This window comes from Macrosteles quadrilineatus, unplaced genomic scaffold (genome assembly GCF_028750875.1).
Source record: "Macrosteles quadrilineatus isolate MER2022 unplaced genomic scaffold, UCM_ALF_1.0 Scaffold_7__1_contigs__length_78375512, whole genome shotgun sequence".
Lineage (NCBI taxonomy): Eukaryota > Metazoa > Arthropoda > Insecta > Hemiptera > Cicadellidae > Macrosteles > Macrosteles quadrilineatus.
In genome coordinates, this window is record NW_026542600.1 from 35,269,943 (window position 1) to 35,295,635 (window position 25,693).

The window sequence follows — 25,693 nt, forward strand, 5'->3', positions numbered from 1 at the left end:
ATTAGGGAAGTACAAGATGTCTTCCCAAAGCATTATTCCTTTTTGAACCTGACTTACAACGTGATCAGAAGGTAATTTAAAAAATTCTATCACCCGTAAATTGTATCACCTCGTTTATCTGATCAACTTACCTTTTTGTTTTAAACGCTCTATCAATACTTCTAATTATTCAAGATATATTTGAAGAGTATGAATGGAGGGAGCAGTATTTGCAGCTACATACAACAGGGTGTTTCCAAATATTTCTTTGAAAGCTTGTATTTTTATAGAAAGTATAACCACGTACCTTACAAACTATGTTGTAATTAATTTTTAAGACACATTACAATTTTTCTATTACAGTGTTATAGTTCAAAGTAATAATGGCCTTCTTATATGATGCAGAGTAAGTATTCTTAGTAAAACTCAATAACTTGATGTATAATTGCAGAGCTTGTCTTGGGCCAAAGTCAGTAGACCGATGGCAGATAATTTGTTTGTTTCTTTCAGGAGCAAGTCCAAGAGTTCAGCTTCCCTAATTCCCTCAATAATTCAACTGTGGTATATAAGCCTTTCTTGGGATTTTCAAAGTGTCTTTACTTAAAGCGATATTACACCCATGTAGGTTAAAGGGCGAAATCGTGCAATATTTTGATACATTTTGGCACAAAAGTCATGTATGTAAGTTAAATGGCCAAACTGCAATATTATGTTAAACTAATAATAATGGTTTAAATACCTGATTCAGGCTACGGATCCGGAGGCTATTCATACTACAATTATGTTAAAGCTGCAAAATCGTGTTTGAAACACTCGGTTTATTAGATATCTACAGGTTATTGCGGACATGTTCCTCACGATTAGTAAAAAACTAAGTATTAACAACATTTCTACGTGTTGTGGCTGGGTTTGTGTACTCGTCAATGTTTTAAATATTTTATCACCTGAGGACGACGTCAGATTCCAGATCCCGAAACGTCGTGAAATGTTTTTACTAATCTTGATGGAAAATGTCCGCTATAATCTCTTAGATAATGGCGTAAAAATCACCAATACAAAACATGAATTTTAAGCAAAGAACAATCTAAACATATTGGAACAATAAAATGGTGTACCAGGCTATTATGTGTGGTTTATACAAAAATTGCTTCAGAGGCAATGCCCTACTGACTCTATTATGAGAGAATCATGAAATATTCGTGAGCACGTAAACGATCCAAATAAACAGCAACAGAGTGACAGGTACACACTATTCCATTCGGAAAGTTACAGCATGTGCTGATAATGTTAAACAATGTTTTCTAAACAAATAGGCACCGATTCTTTAAATTATATATTCTTTTCTTCGCAGTTTTATTTTGAAGTTTCCAAAAAAATAAATTTTAATCTTAGAATATTTAATAATAAGTCCTTATCGTGTTTAAAAAACTAACAAACCCACATCAGCTGCAACGAAAATATAAAAAAAGATTGTTGCAATATAAATGCAAATAGAAACCTGAATATTTGTGGAATAACTTGAAAGTAAATTTTAGAAGCATGTCCTGATTATATATGCTAAAGTAATAGAGAAACTTACGGAAAATAAATAATAGATACAAGCTTTAAAAAATCGTAAAAATCATATTGATCATTGTAAGTGATGAAACACGAAATTCACCTGATACTTGTTCTTATTTTTTAGTCATGGTTGTTTCTTGGCTGTTGGCGATCTTATCTTTGGGTGATTCTAATAACAAAATAAAAAGTATCAATAGGAATGAAGCCTACATGGACTTCAGTGGTCTGTGCGTAGACTCGAGTTTGATACAAGTATGAAAATGTATTTATTGATCTTAGAGCTAGAAGAAACCACTCCACATTTATCATTAAAGAAATATGTTGACTTTTGAATTCAAAAGACGTTCAAATCTTATTCATATTTTTGTGTAGAACATTTTGTATACTTTTTATAAATAATGTAATAAAGGAAAGACCAATTTTATTTTAAAGTACCTTCTTCTTTAGATACCGAAGCGAATGGATTTCAATGATGAGAACATTGTTGAAACCGAGCGAGATGGAATTACCTCAACGACATCTTTAAGTAGGCCAACCATTTAACAATTGGACTGCTGAGTGCTGACTAAGCCATGGTGAGCCAGCGGTTCTAAATACCGTTGATATGACTTCTAGCTAACTAAATTTATATGGTAGATTTACAATGATTTCTTAAGGTTTTGATGGATTTGAATGTAGATATGTGGATATAAACATGAGCTGATCCAAATCAATGTAAATTTATGATCTTTAGATTAAATGTGGGGTAGCAGCATTACAATGAATGTGCAAGAATAATCAAATTGAATTATGTCTGTGCTTGATTGATCATTTGGAACAATACATTTATATCCCTGCAATTAATGGTGTACATAAACAAAATAAACCCCAATAACTCGATTAACTGTGATTAACGGTAATAGCGTATGGTAGATATTTAGTTTTATCGTGTATTTCATGAAACGTTCGCTGCAAGAATCTGTTCTATGTTTCATGTTGATGGTGATCTCGATTGAGGCTTAGCCTTGAAGATCACTATAGCATTATCTGCTAGTATTTTTGTGTTGTATACGTGCTCATCATCATAAATTTCATTTTTCTATTAGTTTTTACCGATACGATTAATGTCTTAAATGTTGTTACTTAAACAAATACTTTGTAAGGGTTAAGTCATAATGTTTTCCCCGAAACAAGCTATTTTCTACACGTTTTTACTGTTATCAACAGTTTGTGTTCATAAAAACCTGTATATTATTGAATATTAGTTTGCTTGGCGAACTAAGACTTATCAACTGTATTTATTTATTCCTAAGAGACAGATAAGTATAATTATTTTGCTGACATAGAATTATAAGTCATTATAAATACTGGCTTTCTACTATTTTCAACCTAAATTACCTATTGTTTTGTACAATAACCATATTAAACCATTCAATGCTTTGTAATGCTTCAATAACAAATTTTAATATTCGTGTGTTCTAAAAACTAAATTCTTAACGCAACATTAATATAATACAAAATATTTTAGACTGTTTTCAAAATAAACATCCAAAATGGTTACGAAGGCACATTAGAAATCGCTCAACTCGCCATGATGACGTAATGGTTATGACGTAAATTACATAAATGTAGTCGTTGAAGAAGTCTTAATTTGGTCATTGTGTAAGTGAAGTGGTCGTATTTGCAACCGTCTGAATACTGCACATTAGCATAGCAACTGCAAGTAAAACGTTTGTCAAGACATGAAACATACGCGAGTAGTGTAGGCATGTGAGTAGTGGACAGTTCGTATCTTCCCCAGTAGAATAAAGATGAGATTTCTAATTGTTTATAGTAGAGATTAAAGATCAATTCAATGCCGAGGATCAACTAGATAAAATTCCGAATTTTGAGGAAGGATCAGAAAAGGTCCACACTTATCCATGCATAATAATGACAAAATTCAACTTAAGAAAAGTCTTCCTTTAAAAACCATTTTGAAAGTGACCTACAGAGAGTATTATTTAAAAGCAAAATCAGAACACACTGTTAAGGTTTTATTTCTTTCAAAGTATTTAATTGTACACAAGGGATACCAAACAGTCCAGGAATATCGCTGTCTACCCGGACTTTCGCTGATTCGGATTACTTTAAATACTTTGATCTCCAATTAGTCCGGAACTGAACAACTCAGACGGTCAGGCGAGTTAGTTTCCTGTCCTAACTTAAAGCTAAATTAGGTACTGAGGGTATCAAGAGCCAAATGAATACTCAGCCTATGACCTGCTTTAAAATTGTTTCTAAAACATAGTACATTATTGGAACATAGTAGGCTTGAGTCTTGCAGGGATTTGCAAGGGTAGGGGTGGGCTAAAGTTGTTATATTCCCGGGCGATTTAAATGGTAAGATGTACCGGTATTGAAGATGTGACGAGTGACTATGCATTTTAAAGATTTTTTAGTTGAGATATATAAGCTGTGTGTGTCCGTTATTACGATAAATCGAGAAAAACCCATCCGATTTTGACGAAATTCGTTAAAAACATGTCAACCATCTTTGTTATACAAACGAGCTAGAGCTTGATTGGACTATTGAAAGGGGGTTTATGGGAGTAAAATATATACATACAGGGCGAGTCTCGTAAGGTACTATTGACTTCAGACAAACTGTTGGTCCTGCAATAATGAAATGAACATTTTTCTACACCAACCCAAAGGGATAACGTTAACAAATTATTAATGTTTTATGAATACAGAATGTACAGAAACCAGAGTTTCCCTAGTTCGAATCACAATTACAATTGTAATTGTGAAATACAAATACATGTCATACTATGTATAATGTTAAAGTTCTTTTTAATACTAACATTTTTGTGCGTTATACAAAATAGATATGTGTGTAGTTCATCAGACTTTTATGAAATTTAGTAAAACTTTTAGACTTAGGGCCTATGTTTATTTGTACAAGTTCGCGAACCAGTATGATCGGTGTGTAGCAATGGGGTCTTTTGGGGCAAAAGTTTGTCATTTCCATTTTTTACCCTCGAGATATAACATTTCACAATTTCTTTCCAACCTTTTTGTAGGGTTACGTAATTTAGTATACTGAAACATTGTTGTTCGCTAAATGATTACGGATAAAATTCCAAAAAACTGTAATCTTGAAATCCTCACGTAATTTTTGTGGAGAATAAGTAAACTGTTGCAGCCTGCGTGCTCATGGATATATTTGTTATCAAATTTGGTACATTTATTTAATACCAAGCTATTAACATTCTGCAAAAACCAAACTTATAACGTTCCTTGTAGCAGCAAACCTAACTACTCAAGAATGCTATTTAAATAGGGAATACATCTGACATGTTTATGGAAATATTTTAGTGAAAATCCGATCAGACAAATGGCAATTCCCTTAGTCTGCAAGTTTGATACGGTGGGGTATTATCTATCTCAAATTAAGTTTAAAAACAGATTCATTTGTAGAAGAATGTTTCCCATTGTTGTTAAGCTTATATAAAAACATCGAGTAAAACAGTGAGCAGTGTCTTGATTTACAATGTCAATGTAAGACAATCAAGACAATCAGCAAACGACTGCCACCTTGATCGGTTGAGTAAACATCAGCTGAGCCAATAGCCTGACTCGGTGGGAACAGCTGATTTAATTACTACAATAGCTCAAGAAAGAAGGAGAAACAGTTGTTGTATTGGTGTTTATTTTTTTATCTAGCATAGTTCTCATTCAGGAACTATGTTGGTATTTTGTGTGTGTTTATGTCAGTGTTCCTCAACAACAATAATTAATTACGTTCATGATGTTGACATCTAAAAGATGATAACCATGTATATTTTTTTTACTTTCCTCCTTAATTTATAGTATATGGAGACTGTATTGTTTCATCAAAATTTTCGAGTTTGAGTTTTGAGTGGATAAATCATCCGTGTTGGGTCTCCCTGAACCCCAAAAAGAGGTTTTCGAAGTCTGTGTCTTTGCGTGTGTCATCCAATTTTTATGACATCTGGTATGCATGTACTAATTCATAGTATCTCCAGATATATTTATCATTTTAGGAGGTTTGATATTTAATTGCAATTTTTCAATAAGAACCCATAAAACTATAGAAAAATCGAATTTGAAATAACATTTCTAGAACTATTTTGATAAAAATGTAGTATGTTATAGACTTTTAAATTCTGAAAATCATGGATTAACTTTCATTGCTGTAAAATTTACGGTTCAACAGTTATTGCAACATTTGTAATTTTCCCCTATAAAATATCATAGTTACTCCCATCGCTTACCTTTGATAATGGTTGTTGACAATCTAATGGTAGAAGGTATGTGTCAGTTTACTAATACCGTTTATTACAATCATGTTCATACACAGTAATTGTATAATATTATGGAAATGGCTTAGCTAATGTTTTAGAGATATTAAGAAATTGTAGGACTTGTAGTAATAGAAGGGGGTAGAAACTAGTGTAATTGTTCCAGGGGTTTGGTCAAAGGCCTTCCCTCACAACCAATTTTACTATAAAACCCTTTAAACGTGTTTTGCACTGTGTAAAAACTTAATATATCTTCAAAAAACGTTTACAATATCCAAATTCAAGTTTCTGCAGTCTTTGAGAACACTTTTAATTAATCTAAGCAACGTAAACAAATTAATACCTAGGTAAAAATTGAGAAAAGACATTTTTTTTTATAAATAATATATATGCTGGATATCTGTCACCCATTAAAAACATCTTAATCTAATCAAGCACTGGATACTACTCTATTTCATGACCACTTATCCATTTCAGTCCGAACAACGTTTTATTTCTATATACGTGTTGTTTGACTGTGTTTGTATGTACTGACAATAGGCATAAATCACTTGTCCGATCGTTCGACACGTTTCTAACATGCGTTCTTTCTAACATAACTTATTATTTATTAAGGGTTGGGTTTTGTTATTTTAATTCTACGTTTTTTATGTATTACTTTACATAAGTTAATTAGAGTTACACCATATCATATTTATTTAATTTTGGATGCATTGAGTAATTTAAAGTCTCACAGAGCTTGGTTAATTTTTAACTATAGTTTTCCTCAAGGGAGCCATGTCCTCCTAGTCATCTGCTGGTGCCCATGATAGCTACCACTCCTTACTGCAATCACCCCTTAGTGGAACATTAAGTGCAACATTGGATAAAAACTATGATTGGAGTTCCATCCAAACACTAGGTGTATTAAATTATTTATAGCTTCTGTTCGATTAAAAATTGTTTCATGACAATTAATATAAATGCAAGTTTCAGATGTAGCTTAATAAAATCTATAAAGATCACAAAACATCGCTTAATTTTGGTCAGTAATAAAGTTTGGAATTTATAAAAAAAAACTACAATTCTTCGATGATGCCTCTTGCATTGAAAACTAGAAATTGTAGGGGGTTTTTATTATTTTAACATGTATAAAAATAAAAATACTCACTCCTCTTCCATCACCTGAGTTCCATAAAGAGCACTAAAACGCACTTGCATGACAAACTGTACGGACAGTTCTGAAACGTGTGAAAACTAGCCGTAAGGAGGCATCGGTGCCAAAATCATGTGCAAAATCAGACAGAAACACTCCCATAATTTGAACGGACCGCGGCATTCCAGCGACCGGCGTTGTGATGGAATCCGTGAAATGAACTAGGCGACAGGAATCGATTCATAACGGCGAAATAGATTTCCATGTGAAAATCAACACACACGCGAACAGCGGAAGCGCCTAGTTGTTCGTTATCGCGATTTTGGCATCAAAGTGACTGTGAAAAGTCATTAGGGTTTGATTTTTCCTTATTGTTAGTTGTGGGTGACTGTTTGTTCAAGGTTAACATTTGTTGATGAATGAACGGTCGAATTGTGCACAGCTGTAAAATTATGTGATCTGTTGCGTACAGTGGCCATCAAAGTGTGATCTCATGCGCACATTGGCTTATGACCCGGGCGGAACTCGAAGCTATGGACCAATCTATAAAAATGGATAGACATTCCATTCTAGTTCGCTTTGGAAAGCTGGCTAATTTTGGCATTCGTGTACATGCATCCAAACTACTAAATATGACCGTTAGACTGAGTTCTTCCCGGGCTTAAATGTTGGGTAATGTTAAATGATTATTTTCTTATAACGTGGTCAATAACATTTTGTTTGGTTCTGTGTTTGCTTGAACGAAGTCTCGTAGTCGAGGATTTCAAACTTCTTGAGACTTAACACCTCGAACAGTCTATAAGTTACGAGTAAAAACGATCTTAAGTAAATTCCTGGGTGTTTAACAATACGATTGTGGTACTTTCTCTGGTCGAAGTAAGCTGTTAGGTGCACTACAGTTCTCATAAAGATAGTAGTTAGTATTATTAGAGTTAATGGGGACCTCGACCTGTATGGCAGATCGTGCAGAGGAAATGCTCATGAACTCTCGTCAAACTCGGAGACAAAATGTAACATAATATTGCTCTACTCTACTTCAGTGTCTAAATGTAGGGTGTTTAGGACTGGTTTATAACTAACACTTTCAATATTAAGGTGTAGTAATTGAAATGAAATACATGTTACTTATACTTATACTTGTAACATTTTAAACGACGTTTTAAAATAAAAAAGCTATGATTTAAAAACACACTAAGGTGTTATAGTGAAGTGTCGAAAACAATATCTCAAGTTGGTTGTTTGAGGTACTTAATAGCTTTCTATCATCTTGATAAAACTATTTCAAAGGTGGCCTGTCATAATGTTACTATTAGGGCCACTTGTTTTTAGACCATCAGTTTCACATAATAACTAAAAGTTAAGTAATGGGAAAATCTAAGAATAGAATAAATTTTGTGCCTTACTATTATTTTCCCTTTTTAATACAGACAACTTTATGAATTTGACGAATAAAAAAATATTGTAGTTGCATTCATTTATAGTGTTTTGTATCAATTTTGTGAATATGGACCGACGACAATGAATTAACTTAGGTTACTGCTGTAAAGTGTTTTTAATATTACCACTAAAATTACCATCTGACTTTTGATATAGAGTAAATGAAATCAAGCATGTACTCAATTTCAAAAGGCAAATGAAAATTTAATTTTTGTTGGCTGGTGGCAATCCTGATGATGAGTCTGTTATGATACCAATCCAAAGACTTGTTGTACTTATATATGACATAACATCAAATATTAACAGCGTTAATGACTGTAGACGTGTACTTTTTATTAGCAAGAACATATCTATAGTATTGAGAACATTCCACCAGAGAAGAATGCACCATGTCAGCATGTGAAGCGAGCTACTCTGCAAGCTACGATGTGAATGCACTGTTTGGAAACCAACTTTACGCCTCCATCACCTACACATTATGGAAAGAATGTGACAAATTTATTCACTAGTGTGGTCAACCATTCCTGAGGCCTCAAAAAGTTGTGAAGAACTTAACTCCGGTGTCTGTAAGACACGGTGCTCTTCGTGCGTCTGTGTAAAAAAGGGGACTATTGTGTACCCTGTTATGCCCATGACGTGAGGGCCATTGGCCGCGAAATGAGATTTCATTATATTTGCGTACTCATAATGTTATATTATGTATATTTTGTTTATTTTTTTGCGGAAGTTGGAAAACCTTAATTCATTTAATACTGTTACAAGTCAGGAGCCCCGCGCAACAATAGCCAGGCGCCGTCTCAAAAGGGTTGTTTGTTTACACGGGTTTCTCCTAGCGCACCACTGATAGACAATAGACCCATGTCAACGGACTACCTCATTAGGGGCCCTAGAACCTTCTACACTTCTACGGCGTAAACACCTTTGTCTAGGCTACCAGGGGTCTCCAGAATGTTCCACGGCAAACTTATATAAGGGACCGTCTTCCGGCACACGGCAGTTGAGTTTAGTTGAGCCTTCCGAGAATCGTCGCAGCAAGCGCCCGTCGGTGTTAGTGACCAGTGCTAGTGCTAGTGGCAGTGACAGTGAGAGTAACAGTGTAGTGACTCTAGTGACAGTGTAGTGACAGTGTTGTAACAGAAGTGATAAATCCTGTAAAGGTTAGCTGTAAGTAGAATCATTGTAAATAAGAATAGGCTTTAGCTAGGTTAGATAGGGTTAGTTAGGTGTTAGGTAATTCTAATATCTGTAAATATAGAATAATTAGTGTAAATAAATAGTTATTATAAAATCGCCAAGTTTTTAATGTAAAGAACCCGTTAAGCCCGCTACAATTGGTGTCAGAAAGCGGCATTATTTTGGCGATTTTAATTGTAAAATATTGAGATTAATTTTAGTTGTATTAGATAATATTAAGATTCAGGGTCTTTGTTACATATTAGTAATTTGTGTTGTAAATTTGTTTACAAAGAAAAGTCATTTATTGTAGAATTATTTTAATTGTTTGGCATAAAAATGGCTTTCAAAGGTGTGAAACTTGATGAGTTAAAAGTAGCTGATCTTAGGAGAGAATTAGAAGAACGAGATCTAGATACTAGTGGAACTAAATCAGCCCTTCAGGCACGCCTTAAACAAGCTTTAATTGATGCGGGTGAAGACCCAGATAACTTTTTATTTGAAACATCTGATATGAACAAAATGCTTAAAAACCTAGAGTCAAAAATGTCGGAAACTAGTAAAACGTTAGAAAACCTAGAAGCTAATATCGAGTCTAAAATGTCAGAAAATAGCAAAAACCTAGAAGCTAGCATTGAGTCAAAAATGTCAGAAACTAGTAAAGCGTTAGAAAACCTTGAAGCTAATATTGAAACAAAAATGTCAAATGTAGAATCAAAAATGCTAAACAAGTTAGATGAGTATTCTAGCAAAGTTGATGATTTAGAAAGTAGGATGAATGAAATAGATGAGAAATTTAATTGTATAGAAAAAAATCTAGAAGATAGGTTAGTTAAGCTTAGGCAGGAGATGGTTGCATCGGGGAGCTTCACACCTGCGTCATCGGCTAGCTTCACACCTGCGTCATCGGCTAGCACTGGCGAACTTCAGCAGGATAACGCCCTAGAGACGATCTCCAGGCCAGCGCCCACCATTGCTGCCGTTGCCCCTCAGAACATCGTTCCTCACTTCGATGGCAAAACCCCCTGGGAGGACTACATGCTTCTCTTCGAGACAGCGGCTATGGTCCATGGGTGGACCGAGGAGACAAAGGCTTCAGCACTGTGCCTTGCACTACGGGGCGATGCATTAGCTGTTCTGCATGCTATGCCAATGGTGGAGCGGAAGAATTTCCCAGAACTAGTGAAGAGATTGGACATGCGCTTTGGGCATCGACACATGGACCAGCTCTACCGATCTCAACTGCGGAACCGGATCCAGAAACCCAGCGAGTCACTTCAGGAGTTTGAAGCCGACATTGCTCGCCTGGTGAGAAACGCCTATCCATCGGTCACGGATGATGTCTACGAGAGTTTGGCAGTTGATAAATTCCTAGACGGACTACGTGAACCTGAGACTCAACAGGCAGTGAAGCTCGCCAGACCAAAAACACTGAGTGACGCATTGACACAGGCACTGGAGTTCGAGGCTGTACGGCAGTCGGTGAGAGGACAGGCCCGAGTCCGTGTGGCAGACGCAGAAACTACATCTCCACTTGACATCGAGGATCTGGTGAAAAGAGTTCTGGAGGCGCTAAAAACACGTCGCCGGCAGATACGCTGTTGGAGCTGTGGACAGATGGGACATCCCAGGAGTAAATGTCCTTCAACCACATCAGAACCGGAACAGGAAAACTAAGGAGGGTTGATGGAAAGGGGCAACCGTCAGCCCGCGATTTGAAAGCCCCGAGGAAAAGTATTAAAGTTGCTACACTTGGAAGTCAGTCAAGCAGTTTCTACATAGACGGAAAGGTGAACGGGCGTCTCCAAAGCTGTCTTCTGGACACCGGGGCGACTATGACCATCCTGAATCCCAACACTGTGTCGACTGAAGATATTTCACCAACATCATGGTCTCTACGTACAGCTACAGGTCAGCTGGCTCAGGTCTATGGGCAGACGGTTGCTACCTTCCACATCGGCGGCTGCGTATTTAAACATTGCGCACTAGTTGCCGACATAGACGAGGACGTGATTTTAGGAACTGACATAATGGTGAAGTACGGACTGAAATTGGACATGTCAAGAGGACTAGTGACTCTCGGAGACGAAGATGTCATACTTCGGCGTGGGAAGGATATCGCTGCACGCGTACTTCTACTGGAAGACACAACGCTACCAGCGCGCAGCCAGGTCATCGTTAAAGCTGCTGTCGAAGGAGATTGGACTAGTGGGCAAAGTGTTCTACTGGAGCCAGCAAGTGACAGTGAATCCCAGCTTGGTCGTGGTGTCTTTGTCGCCAGATCCTTATTTAACTTGGGACACGAAAATCCGGTGCGACTGATGAACTTGAATGGTTTCCCTGTGGCAATAAAAAGAGGAGTGAAGATCGGAACGTGCGTGGCTGTTAACTCAGTGGAACGTCAACTAAAATCATGTCCGCCATCCCCTAATGGATTGCCGAAGGAGCTGGAGAATTTCGTGGAGAGCACCTGTCAGGATCTAACGCATCAACAAAGTGCGAAAATAAGGGACTTTATTACCAGATGGCAAGATGTCTTCGAGTACGGAAGCGGCCCTAGAGGAAGAACAAATATAGTACAGCACAAGATAGACACCGGAGATGCAAAACCTATACGTCAGGCCCCTAGACGACTCCCACTGGCAAAACGTGACGAAGCCCAGAGGATCATAAAGGAGATGGAAGCGGATGGTGTCATCGAGCCTTCTAGCAGCCCTTGGGTGTCACCTGTAGTACTGGTGAAAAAGAAGGATGGCTCAACGAGATTTTGCGTAGACTACCGCCTTCTCAACAATGTCACCAAGAAAGACAGCTACCCTCTCCCCAGGATTGATGACACACTCGACACTCTGGGAGGATGTAGAATATTCTCAACTTTAGACCTCAGAAGTGGCTACTGGCAGGTCGGGCTCGCTCCTGAGGATAAGGAGAAGACAGCGTTCTCTATTGGGACAGGACTTTGGCAATTCACTGTGCTGCCTTTTGGACTTTGTAATGCCCCTGCTACTTTTGAAAGGCTTATGGAGAACGTCCTCAGGGGATTGTCATGGGAGACATGCCTGGTTTACTTGGATGACATTATCGTCGTAGGCAAATCCTTCGAAGACCACCTGAAGAACCTAGAGAATGTCTTCATGCGACTGCGGATGGCTAATCTGAAGCTAAACCCAAAGAAGTGCAACTTGTTCCGCAAACAGGTCAATTACCTCGGCCATGTCGTATCAGACAAAGGAGTGTCTGTGGATCCGGAGAAGATCAGAGCTATCACCGAGTGGCCAATACCTCAGGATAAACACCAGGTTAGAAGCTTTCTTGGGCTGTGCGCTTACTACAGGAAATTTGTTAAGGGATTTGCTAATATTGCAAAACCACTAACCAAGTTGACCGAAGACAAGAGGACCTTTGTTTGGGATAACGACTGCGAGAAAGCTTTCGAAGAGCTGAAGACTAAACTATGCAGCGCACCCATTTTGAGCTACCCACGATCAGACGGAAAGTTCATACTAGACACGGACGCCAGCAATACAGCCATTGGAGGAGTCCTTTCTCAGCTTCAAGATGGAGAAGAACATGTGATCGGATACTTCAGTAAGGTCCTGTCAGCGCCTGAGCGTAATTACTGTGTCACCAGGAGGGATCTTCTCGCAGTGGTTAAGTCTATAGAACACTTTCATAAGTACCTGTATGGAAGGAGGTTTCTCTTGAGAACGGACCATGCCGCACTCATGTGGTTGCTAAGATTTAAGTCTCCAGAAGGACAGGTTGCAAGATGGTTAGAAAGGTTACAAGAATATGACTTCGAATCAATCCATCGTGCGGGACCGAGCCACAGGAATGCAGATGCACTATCTAGAAGACCGTGCGGGGACAACTGCGTGCACTGCACACGCAAGGAAGACAAAAGTGCATCAGTTCATCGCGTGACCGCCGTTGACGACGAATGGGACAGTAAGAAACTGTCAGAGGGCCAGAAGGAAGACCCAGACCTAAGGCACGTCATGCAGTGGAAGATGGACAATAAAGGAAGACCGTCGTGGCAGGATATTGCCCCATTGTCTAAGAACGTCAAGACCTACTGGGCGCAGTGGAACTCGATTTTAATGGAAGAAGGAGTTTTGAAGCGAGTCGTCGAATCGGAGGAAGGGGGACACCGAAAACTCCAACTAATAATTCCAAGGAAGAGGGTTCCTGAAGTGCTAAGAGAAGTGCACGATGGAATTTCTGGAGGCCATCTAGGGGTTCATCGTACACTGGCGAAAGTAAGGGAGCGCTTCTACTGGGCTAATCAGAAAGATGACGTCATAGACTGGTGCAGAAGGTGTGCGACCTGCGCAGCATCAAATGGTCCTGTCAACAAACGAAAAGCCCCAATGAGGAAATACAATGTAGGTGCCCCGTTTGAGCGCATCGCCATTGACGTAGCAGGACCGTTCCCCATGTCCGAATCTGGAAATAGATTTATTTTGGTTGCAATGGATTACTTCAGCAAATGGGTAGAGGCCTATGCACTGCCTAACCAGGAAGCGGTAACTGTTGCAGATATATTAATCAAAGAATTGGTGAGCAGATTTGGCGTCCCACTCGAACTTCATTCTGACCAAGGAAGAAATTTTGAGTCAGCGGTATTCTCTAGAATGTGTGAAGTTCTTGGTATCCGGAAGACTCGAACAACACCTCTTCATCCACAATCAGATGGCATGGTAGAACGCATGAACAGGACAATGGGAAGATATCTGTCAAAAGTTGTCTCCGAACATCAGCGGGACTGGGACCAATACCTGCACCTGTTCCTACTTGCTTATAGGAGTTCTGTCAACGAAACCACCGGCCAGACTCCAGCCAACGTAGTTTTCGGCCGAGAGCTCCGCCTTCCATGCGACCTGCAGTATGGATTGAAGCCAGATGAGTGTGTGGTTGGCGAGGACTACGTATCGGATCTGAGGAAGAGGATGGACGAGATACATGAGAAAGTTCGTCGCAACATATCTGGAGCAAGTGACAGGATGAAGGAGAGGTACGACGTGAAGGCCGAGAAAGGAGGGTTCACACCTGGAGACCTCGTGTGGCTACATAATCCCCGAAGGCGTCGTGGATATTCACCTAAACTCCAGAACTCATGGGAAGGACCCTATGAAGTTATTTCCCGTCTAAACGATGTCATCTACCGGATTAAGAGGCAACCAAACGGCAAACCAAAGATAGTCCATTTCAACAGGCTTGCACGCTACAAAGGAGATCATGGCCAAAGAGAGGAACAAGTTCGTCACCTGTCGACCGAGCCAAAAGACGTCATGCCTGAGAAACGTGGAAATGAAGAACCGAGGCCGTTATACAAGGACCTCTTCACCTTGCCAGTGGAATATGCCTTGGCACACTGCGTAGCAGAAGACCTGAGAGCGTCGCGAGGTATAGCCACAGTCTTCAGGAAAAAGTTTGGAGGGACCGAAGATCTTGAGCGGCAGAGCCCCACCATTGGCACGACTCTTCACCTGAAGCGCAACGGCCAGCATTTGTTCTACCTCGTTACGAAGGAAACGTCAAGTAAGAAGCCCTCCTACGAATCGTTGAAGAAAAGCCTGCAAGACCTGCGAGACAAGCTTCTTCGGATTGGAATCAAAAAGCTTGCTATTCCAAGGCTGGGATGTGGTTATGACGGACTGGAATGGAGGATTGTGAGAAATATGGTGCAGGAACTTTTTAAGGACACTGGCGTCGAAATTGTGGTCTGCGTATACAACCCATGGGGAACCTCCGGTGGACCAGAAGATCGCAAGCTTCAGGGGAAATCTGTTCTGGGACAGAACAGTCTTAAGGAGGGGGTAGTGTTACAAGTCAGGAGCCCCGCGCAACAATAGCCAGGCGCCGTCTCAAAAGGGTTGTTTGTTTACACGGGTTTCTCCTAGCGCACCACTGATAGACAATAGACCCATGTCAACGGACTACCTCATTAGGGGCCCTAGAACCTTCTACACTTCTACGGCGTAAACACCTTTGTCTAGGCTACCAGGGGTCTCCAGAATGTTCCACGGCAAACTTATATAAGGGACCGTCTTCCGGCACACGGCAGTTGAGTTTAGTTGAGCCTTCCGAGAATCGTCGCAGCAAGCGCCCGTCGGTGTTAGTGACCAGTGCTAGTGCTAGTGGCAGTGACAGTGAGAGTAACAGTGTAGTGACTCTAGTGACAGTGTAGTGACAGTGTTGTAACAGAAGTGATAAATCCTGTAAAGGTTAGCTGTAAGTAGAATCATTGTAAATAAGAATAGGCTTTAGCTAGGTTAGATAGGGTTAGTTAGGTGTTAGGTAATTCTAATATCTGTAAATATAGAATAATTAGTGTAAATAAATAGTTATTATAAAATCGCCAAGTTTTTAATGTAAAGAACCCGTTAAGCCCGCTACAATACTCATTTGTTTAAAGTACCTTCATTGTTTGTAGACAATTGTATTTTTTAGGTTAATATTTCTTGTATTAAAACGTTCTTTCCTGAATGAACCCACTCTATTATTTCATTTACATTTTATAGTTATTTTAATTTATAACAATTCCCCCCTATTTTATCATAATTCTTTTAGATTTGGATGACCGCTATTTTTAAACGACTTGATAAAACTCGTCCATTGACAACCTGAGCTGAGATATTGTATTCAAGCACTTGTGTGCCAAATTTCATTAAAATCGGTGCAAGCATTTGGGTGTTATAACCAATTAATGACAATCCAGCATCCTCTTACGGCCGATATCTTGATGACGTCAATCGGACGACCGAGGTCTTAGAAATTGGGTTCTGGGCGGTTTTACGTTCTGAGAGTTGTTATTAAAACTACCTCAAGTGGCATGTTCTCCACCAGAACCGAAATATTCTGCCACTTTATACAACCCCCATAAAAATAAATAAACCATTGTCATACATGTATTACATAAGCACATCAGACTATTTTATGACAACTTATCTTTTACTTTTATTTTATTTATCAATCAGATAACATTCTTTAGTTACGGTTCAAAAATGATCAGAATGGCTTTTAATGATAAGAGATTTCTGATGCATTGAAAGTCCTTCTCACTTGCGAGACATTTTGTTTGATGTTTTCTACAAATATGTACATTTAAATTTAGATGAACACTGAATCAGTGGGTCTCAACATCAACCAACACATAGCTATAATTCGTATTTGTCGGGATTTGAACCTGAACCTTTGCGACAGAGGAAGACATAGCAGAAAATTTGAATTTGAAATATAATATCTGGTTAATGATGTTCATTATTCTATGTTGACAACATAGTAACGGAAACCCAGCGTGGGAAGGATAACCTACATGTAAATAAAACTCGAAACCAATGAAAGATAAATTTAATCATTTAGCCAGGCCAAAGGATTTAAGGTTTCCGGTATATTGACTACAACCACTACGACCTACAACCTATAATGGCGTTAGCCGTTAGAGCTATTTAAATTTTAAATTTCCAGCGTTCAGTTACCGTTTCAATGTGGGTCATCGGTGCATCTAAGATAAGATCAAACATAATTGTGTACGTGATACGTTCATATTGTCTGTGGTTCAACGTACTGTACAATAATTGCCCGCTGTCATATATGTTGTTATGTAATTCAATACAACAAATTCGCTGTCAAATTATTTAAAATTTAAATAGTCATATCTGTCGGGGAAAAACTGCACTCCGGGTCAATTGCATTCAATTGCCTTGGCTCAATAATTCTAGATTTCTAAAAGTAGAAAAGTAAGGCACTTTAATTATACAAGATTTACGAATCAGTTTTACAAGAAAAAGTTGAACGGTAAAAAATATTTGCAGCGCAATAAAAAAACGTTCGTAAGGAAATATTTACTATATTATATATGGATTAAATCTAATTAGAATGGTATTGGTTTGTTTTTTTTCCTCATAAATTAAACTTTAAAACCATTAACTATGATTGTTGAACTGATCCTCTTCTTACATACTTATAATAATTATCATCTGTGCACATTCATGTTTTTGTTCTTAACGTATACTTGCACACATTTGAAGTTAACATACTTGCACATATTATATTTTAAACCTTGCCCCACTAACCTTTATCATTAAATGTTAAACAAACAGTCCTGGGTAAAAAACAACTGATCATATTCAATAACAAAGCCACACTGGTCATCTCACTTCATTCCGCATTCATCTACCACTCATATTCAGGTTCACGTAAAATTACGTAACATTCTCCTTTTATTAATGAAATTATAATCATAATAATGAGGTTGAAAAAAGTCCGCCAAACTCTTACAACGCATAAGAAATCGTGTATCTGATGTTTATAAACCTGAGACAAGAAATATTTTTACAAATTTCTCTTAGGAAAAGTCTTTAACCCTTCAAAGTAATATCTAGGTTCAGAACCATTGTAAATTTCCGTTTTTTGTTTCCGAAGCTAAATGATATTGTATATAGTATCATAGATTAAAGGATATGTTTGAGTGCATAGCCTACGTAAAGATTCTCCGATTTTTATTAGAGTTTGACAAAAAGTGTAAATCAATAGATTTTTATTTTTGTTGACCTTTTTAACAAGTTTTTTTGTACACTGAATCGAGTGTAAAAATACTAACAATCTGACGAGTTATATTATTATTCTATATATATCAGTTACCAACATGTTAGTGCTTCACAATAGGTCGGTTCCCATGTCATCTTTTGGGGAATAAACATTATATTGCTTTTTATTAAATCTTTTATCGTAGGATTTGTACAACTAAACAAAAAGAAATGGTAGTACCTTTTAGCAGCACACCTAAGTACTCTTTTAGAAAAACGATGTGTAGATGACACTCAAGGACCTATAAGGTTATGACACTCAAGGTTATGTCGTGGTTCCTATAATTTGTAGGTTTGCTGCAAATACTCCCATATTCACCACTCAGAGCAAAACTGCACTAATAAGCTAAAGTTGTCATCTCGTCCATTTAAAACTCGTGATTAACTCATCTTCAAACTAAAACACACACCCTAGTATGTGTATGTGTGCAAAGGCGTCGTAAATATCTCTAGGCCTATATCTCTCTCAAACAGGCTTAATGATAATGGTCTACAGTCTCTATTCCACTAAAAACAATTTTTTAAATTAAATTCAATTTGAAGTACGGTTCTTAAAAGTGATTACTTCATTATTAAATCCCAAAATATATTTAAAGAGAGACACCATAAAAACTCACCTCATTCTGAAATGCCTGGTGCTAAATTGCATTTTATTATCAGTTTATCTGCCAGCATGTACTTTTACAAGCGGTAAAATTACGTAAATTTTATCTTCAAAAGATTCGCCGATAGGATGATCTGCATCGCGAATGACTAATCTAACTCAGTTTACTCCATTAGGACCGAACACAATTTTGCGAGCAGATTTTTAAGTATAGTATATAACGGTAGACTGGAAACTATACATATCACTGAAACCGTAAAGCTTCTGCCTTATTCTACCTCATTTTACAACTAAAAATCGTAATATTTCAGCCATTTCTTCTCTTTTTTAACTTGGTATCGATTGATAGTTAATTAAAAATGAAAATAAAAGTGTGATTTAATTTTTTTTTCATAAAACCAGCAATTTTTGAGTATTTTAGGCTGTATTAAAATTTAAAATGGCCGCCATTTTGAATTTTTTTTCATAACATGGGTCTCTTCTACCTTAGCATACATAACAAGTTTCATAAAAATCGGTTGAAAAATTCAAAGATAGGCTTATAATGTTTATGTAAAAAAAAAAACTAAATAGCGGATACCTGGTTAACGAAGTGGTTTTTGAAAAAAAACATTTAGGCCTACTCGTGATTTTCTCTTTATTTTGACCCAAGAAATCAATAATTAAATTATGTCCCCACCTTTTTGAACACCCTGTATATTTGAAAGTAAATGCGTTTCTTAGTTAGTTTGAAGTTAGTTGCGTAGATACGTACTCCTAAAGATAAAAATCTTAAAATGATAATATAAGAAACCCCTTATAACTCAAACCCTTTCAAATGGTCCTAACAGGAAGTTTACAGCTTACTATTTAACTTTAGCTTTTCTTTTTTTCTTTTTCTTTTTTGTAAGAGGTTGGTGGCGTCTTTTAACCTTGCATTTGCCCGTCCACATGGTCTACGAGTACGGATAAGACATATTTTTAATGTGATCAAACATTAAACATGGGAAGAGATCAATCTTCCCATAGTTGGGGAACCACTAGGTTTGTGTATACAGGGTATAGTGTGTTGCGTGTATCCACATTCTCGGGATTAGCACCATCAGCATGACAACTCACCTTTCCACGGTTCTCGGAATCGTCCGTTATTTACGCAGTTTAACTCCAAAGGTCAGGTTTTGGGGTTCGCTTGTCTCTACAAACTAAATTCCCACGATCTTTCGAGGCGAAAAGAGCTCAAACAACACTCGATCAAATAAAATATCTTATTAAGTGATTTTTAGTTTCTTTAAAACTTTCTTTCCCAGAAATTATTCGAATAATGTATACAATCTTAGTAACTTTTAAAATCATGCTTTAAAACCAGATAGACGTATTTTGGTAAAAGAAAATATTAGAACCGTTTTATACTAGAGATTATTTTCCATAAATTAAATTACATTCCTAAAACCATATAGAATTTCAATAGATACTTAAATGCAATGTTATATAAACAATATTATATAAACACCAGTATCGTATAACAGTTTTGTTGAGGAAGAAAGTGTGGTATTGTACCAAAAGACAACTGGCTTTCTCCTTAGAATGTCAAACACCGTGTGGGTTAGTGGGATTGTTAATTTAATTAGCAAATCGTCGACTGTTCCTTCAGCCGCGTTAACCATTGTTAGAACTCTAAACTCTTCTCTTTGCACTTGTGTTTTCATCCAAACCTCCTCGTGCTCTTACGTTTTCTTACTGGAGTTCAATGGTATGAGTTTGATTTCAGTTACCAACCATGTAAAAGCTGGATTCGTGGCCCAGTGTACCACAATTCACAGATTCTTTACAATCTTAAAATATTTAGAAGTTGATCCATATGTTGTGTTATCGAAAGTCAGCTGTTCTTCAAAAAGTAGGTACGAAAACCAGTGGTTTTTATTGCAACGAGTTTGTTGAAAAATAGAACCTAATCTTCAAGAAATTACTCTAAATAAAGTTACAGGCTATGTGATCTTACGTTTAGTTGGAAAGGGAAAGTTGTTAATCCAAGTTGAATCAATAAACAGTAAAACAGCAAATATTACAAACGCATTATTTGCTTGAGGAGGGGGGTTGAATATCAGGGGGTGAGCTGGCATTTTTATAGTGGGCAAAGAAAATATAGTTTTTAATGTCTTAAAATAAAAGTTATAGGTACAGGCCTATAGAACCTATTTTCTATAGGAATTTATTTAGTATTAGTAGTATATTTCAAATTGAGGGATTAGAACCTCATTCCTTTCTCATCTTAAGTAGGCTTATGCTTTGACAAAATGGTTGCCCAAAATTAACGTCGTTCACCACGGAAATCGGTTATACCAGTGTCTAAAAATCATAGAGGCCGAGCTTATGGATTCCGTCTCCCGAGCGCCGAGTCTCCCGAGCGCCGCGTCTCTCCAGCGCCGAACGGGTTACCTGGCATAATAACCCTCCACTTAATAAGCTAATGATCATTAATTAAGAAAATATAAAAACAAATATTTGAAATATAATTTCTTGATTCCCTAGTGTACTCTATGTTATAAACCTAATTATAAATGTTTAAAACTATAACTTTATAAATAACACCCGCATACTGATTCAAATGATGGTATATTCTGTAAAATATAACATTGCTCTCATGGGACTAAAATCCAATAATGGCTACCACTGATGAAGACTCCTAACATAATTTTAGGTTGTGGAAATCACGCATATTTTTTTTAATGCACTCATATTTTGTTTTTTCTTTTTCCTAAATTAAGCAATTTCCTCTGTTTTTAAGATTTGTCACGCTAGGTCTAGTGTGTATGGGGTTTCCTTATAATAGGTTAGAGTTTCAGCGTTTGCCCGGAATCCCAAGTTCAGGAGATAACGGAAGATTCAGTGAAAGTAGCGAAGGTATGCCAAGAGGCCATTGTATTTGTGCCTCACATCTTACAGTCGCTTTCGGTGGTGGAGACGCTAAGTTTCGTAAGTTACATGATGTAGCTACGAATATTTTTTCCTTAATCTCTTTCTCGAAGGCAATATTCGAAGGCAGTTCCAATCTTGATAAAACCGATTTGAAACCCTCGAATTGTGCATGACTAAATAAATTCCCAAACTCACACTATAGGTTTTAACCGTGTTTTAACACACAGTCCCCTGATAATATAAAATATTATTGCATTTTTGTTTTGTTATTGGTATTTTTTGTCTCCCCTTCAAGTTTATTTTGGTTCAAAAATAGCAAATAGTCGATATTCTCGAACTGAAGCTAGTTCGGGTCAGGAGCCATTCAACAAAACAGGATTTAGTTTATATTTTAAAACAGTCTACGTTCTGTATCCAAAGGCAATGGTTTGTGCCTTACCAAGTACCATAGTGTTAAACATGTTAAAACAGTAGATTGGACATATACATGTTTTTTTTATTTATTGAAATAGTACACATTGGTTGGAATCATTACTATTATAACCAATTTATTACGTAAAACTGTATTGTTAAAAAATTGTCTCGAATCATATAGGCAATAGGCTACATTTTATGAATATGACCCAAACACGTAACTAGAGTATTTTTATTCATTTCTTAATTCGTTTGAACATCGAGTTTCATATGAATAAAAAAGGTTCTAAAAGGTTATTGAAAATTTAAGTTTTGAAAAATTATATTCAAATATTTTAAGTTTATGTACGTACCGTAACGTAATTTTTTAAACAATAATAACCTATACGTAGAGAAATTTATTAATAACAATATCGTTGTTTATAAAAAGAAAATTTTGACTAAACCGAGGACACATTTAAGCTAACATTTTGAAATCCTTACAAACTCATGATGAAGAAAGAAATAGGGGTCAAACATAATTTGAATCTGCTAATTTAGTAACAAAATGTATACTACTTATTATTCAATGTACGTTTTGAAATAGGAGTTCCGTTGGAAAAATAGCATAGGTCACACAATAGTAAGCTTAACGTTCAACTGATCTTGGACAAAACCCATAGCAAATGGGTTTGACCATAAAGTCTGGGTGTGTTCCTAATTGTCAATGCCAAACACTTGTCCAAGAGGGGACCTTGGCGCCTGGGGTCTACTCACGTGCTTGGAATTTCGTTTTTGACTGGACCTTGGATGACCAATGGGCAGTAGAAACGTACATCATACAAAGTAATTGCTTTTGTCCCCAGTATTAACAGATTGACGACGCTATTTTCTTCATGCGAGGGTGAAATACAGTACCTCAGTTAGTTTTTAGGATAAAATATGACCATTTTCTTAATGCGATAATAAGACCGAAAAGTCATACACTATGATATCAAGTAGTGAATAAGTTTTCTAAATCATTTGATAGAAAGTGCCGTAAAATAAAAACATTTCTTATAACGATCAACTTTTGAAACATTAACGACAGGGAAGTTTTACTAATTACATACATTTTAGACTTCCGTCAACATGCTTGACTTTGTGTTTGTTGGGGGTTAGCAATGTTGAAACCTGACCGTCGACCAGTCGATGATAGATCATGTGTTAGTAACTCTATATGTCACCGGCTTGTTTCCCTATCGTTATCCCCCTTCGGTCCAGCCCCTTTTCGTATCAATGACGTTTTTTGTCGTTCCAAACGTTCTTCCGTATTCAAATACGTCAGCGGTCGAATCCGATAACACTTATGCATAGAACAAGACCGAATAAAACGTGAACTTAGTTTTGTTCAATGGAAAGGCTTGAGAGATTTTTGCATATTTACTTAAAGTAAAAAAAAACCATGGGATAAAATACAGAATCACGAGTGTGTCTGCGAGTGGTGATGTGAATTAAAACTAGACTTGCCTTCAAAATTAACATATCAACAGCTCGCAGCCATCCTAGTGACACTGGACGTCGTATATCAAGGTAACAAGAATCACACAGTGCTCTTGTTATCGAGGGTGTTAATATCGAGGTTCCACTGTAACACATCAACTAGCGCCATGTATTTATTTATAAAATGTTTTTCTACAAGCGTTGTTTTTATACACCTAAGGTAGGGAAACCGAATAGAAACCCAAAATTATTTTTTTTAATCCTGAGCGAGAAAAGTACGGTAACTATTTCATAATACACGAGTACTGAAATCATTGATTATAGATTTTCAACAATGTTATATAAACGTAAACGCGCTGATTGTTTATGAACTTCAGTCTTATCTCGAAGAAAAGAGCATCCCCCATCATTGCAAAAGTGCATATCGGTTTATTACTTTAGGTCAATTGTTGCTGCATTCACTGATAAGCTTTGCAAGATTCACTCATTTAATTTATAGCTGTACTCGACCTTTAACAACGGATCATTGTTCAGGCTAACTAGCCTAACCCTTTGGTCACACAAAAGCGTTACACTTGAAATCGTTGAGTATGGAAACGTGAGTAATAAGTGTACAAATCATTTTTACGTTTCTAAATGTTATAAATTTCAGAAGAGTTTTTAAAAATCTATATTGGACCTGATACTGGGTAAAAAATTACATCGATTTAAGTGATGATGGATTTCAATCATGTATTTTAAATAATCCTGGATTGAGATATTTGAAAAAAAGTGTGTACAAACGTATCATAACCAACTTATTTCGTACTTCAAACGATAACCCCGTACTAGTCCATTAATATATTTTTTAGTTTCGCTCAACGAAATTTAGACCATTTAAAACCAATTAATTAGTGAAATTTCATCGCAACGAACAGATTTCAACGACATTTGATTAATTTTTGACGATTTTCAAAGTATTTGTTCATATCTAAAGAAATTGAAACATCACTTTTACAATGTTTAACTGAACCAAGGAAAGTACAAAAACGCCCATATTACTTTTGAGAAAACTCCTGTGCTCCTGTTCTAATACTGTAAATTGATTGTTATATCAAGATTTTAATGTTTACAGGCAGTAAGGCAATATCAACTCCCTCAATATCATAAATGCAAATGGCCAAATTAGCCATGATAGTAGTCATAACAATTTGAAAAATTAATGTATTCATCGGATCGTAAAATCAATTAGGCTATATCAGTAATTCTACCGAGAATGATTTTAATTTTTAACACAATCAGAGAAAAACTTGTCAGCATGCAGGGTTAGCAAAATTGAAAAAAATAGATTTGACTAAAATGTGTTTAAACGATTTCAGGTGAAATATACTACAGTTTTATTATAAATCAAACGTAATTGTATTTCAAGAGATCCTATATATAGCGTACAACAATGTAATTGATAGGAGGGAACTGGTTCTTCTCAAGTTATATCATCAAAGGATTTTGATTCACCCATAACCCGGGCGTCTCGTCAATTAATTGTTTGTAAAATAATATGCTTGAAATGAAAAAAAAATCAATTAGGCTAAATCATTTTATACCTGTGGATTTACAGGTCACTGGCCACTCTAGATTCTCCAGCAACTCTGAGAGGTTATGTTTTAGGTTAGCTCGCGGTGTAACGGTGGTTGGTCACTTACCTTGTTGTCTACTGCCCAAGGTCACATCCACGTAAACCATCAGTCAAACTACCTCCTGCGCCAGCGTGAACGTCGAGTCATAACGCAGTCGCAGAACCGTATCTAAGAGGTGTACGCATGTCAGTTGCGCGTGGGGACCGAGTGATCACTCCTTATCCTAGGCGCACCAATCATTGTTTTTTAACACAATGTACGAGTCACTACGCTACGCTAAGACAGACTGGTCTAAGTCTACTGTCTACTGTCCGCGCCAGTTCTCCCCCGTCTCCTTCTCCCCTCTCCTTCACTCTACGTCTTCCCTCTTCCTCTCTATCTTGTCATCCTCATCCGCCGCGGCCGTCCTGCCTGCCTGAGCCTGACTGTACTGTAGTTAGTTTGTAGTTGTTATCGTTGTCGGCTCTATTATCTTTTCGGTCTCAACTGAAGACGTTAAATCACCTGTTTTGATACTACGGTATCCTTAATTTGTCAAGAAA

The 25,693-nt window shown here is 37.1% G+C and overlaps 1 protein-coding gene across 1 annotated transcript in view; it reads right to left on the reverse strand.

Moving 5' to 3' along the window:
* The window catches only part of LOC128997810 (uncharacterized), a 38,197-nt gene extending 12,729 nt beyond the window's left edge, over positions 1-25,468 (reverse strand). The window contains exon 1 of the mRNA XM_054423546.1: positions 25,218-25,468. The gene's annotated coding sequence lies outside the window, so the exon portion shown is untranslated. The remainder of the gene's footprint in view (positions 1-25,217) is intronic.
* Between the last annotated feature and the right edge of the window lie 225 nt (positions 25,469-25,693).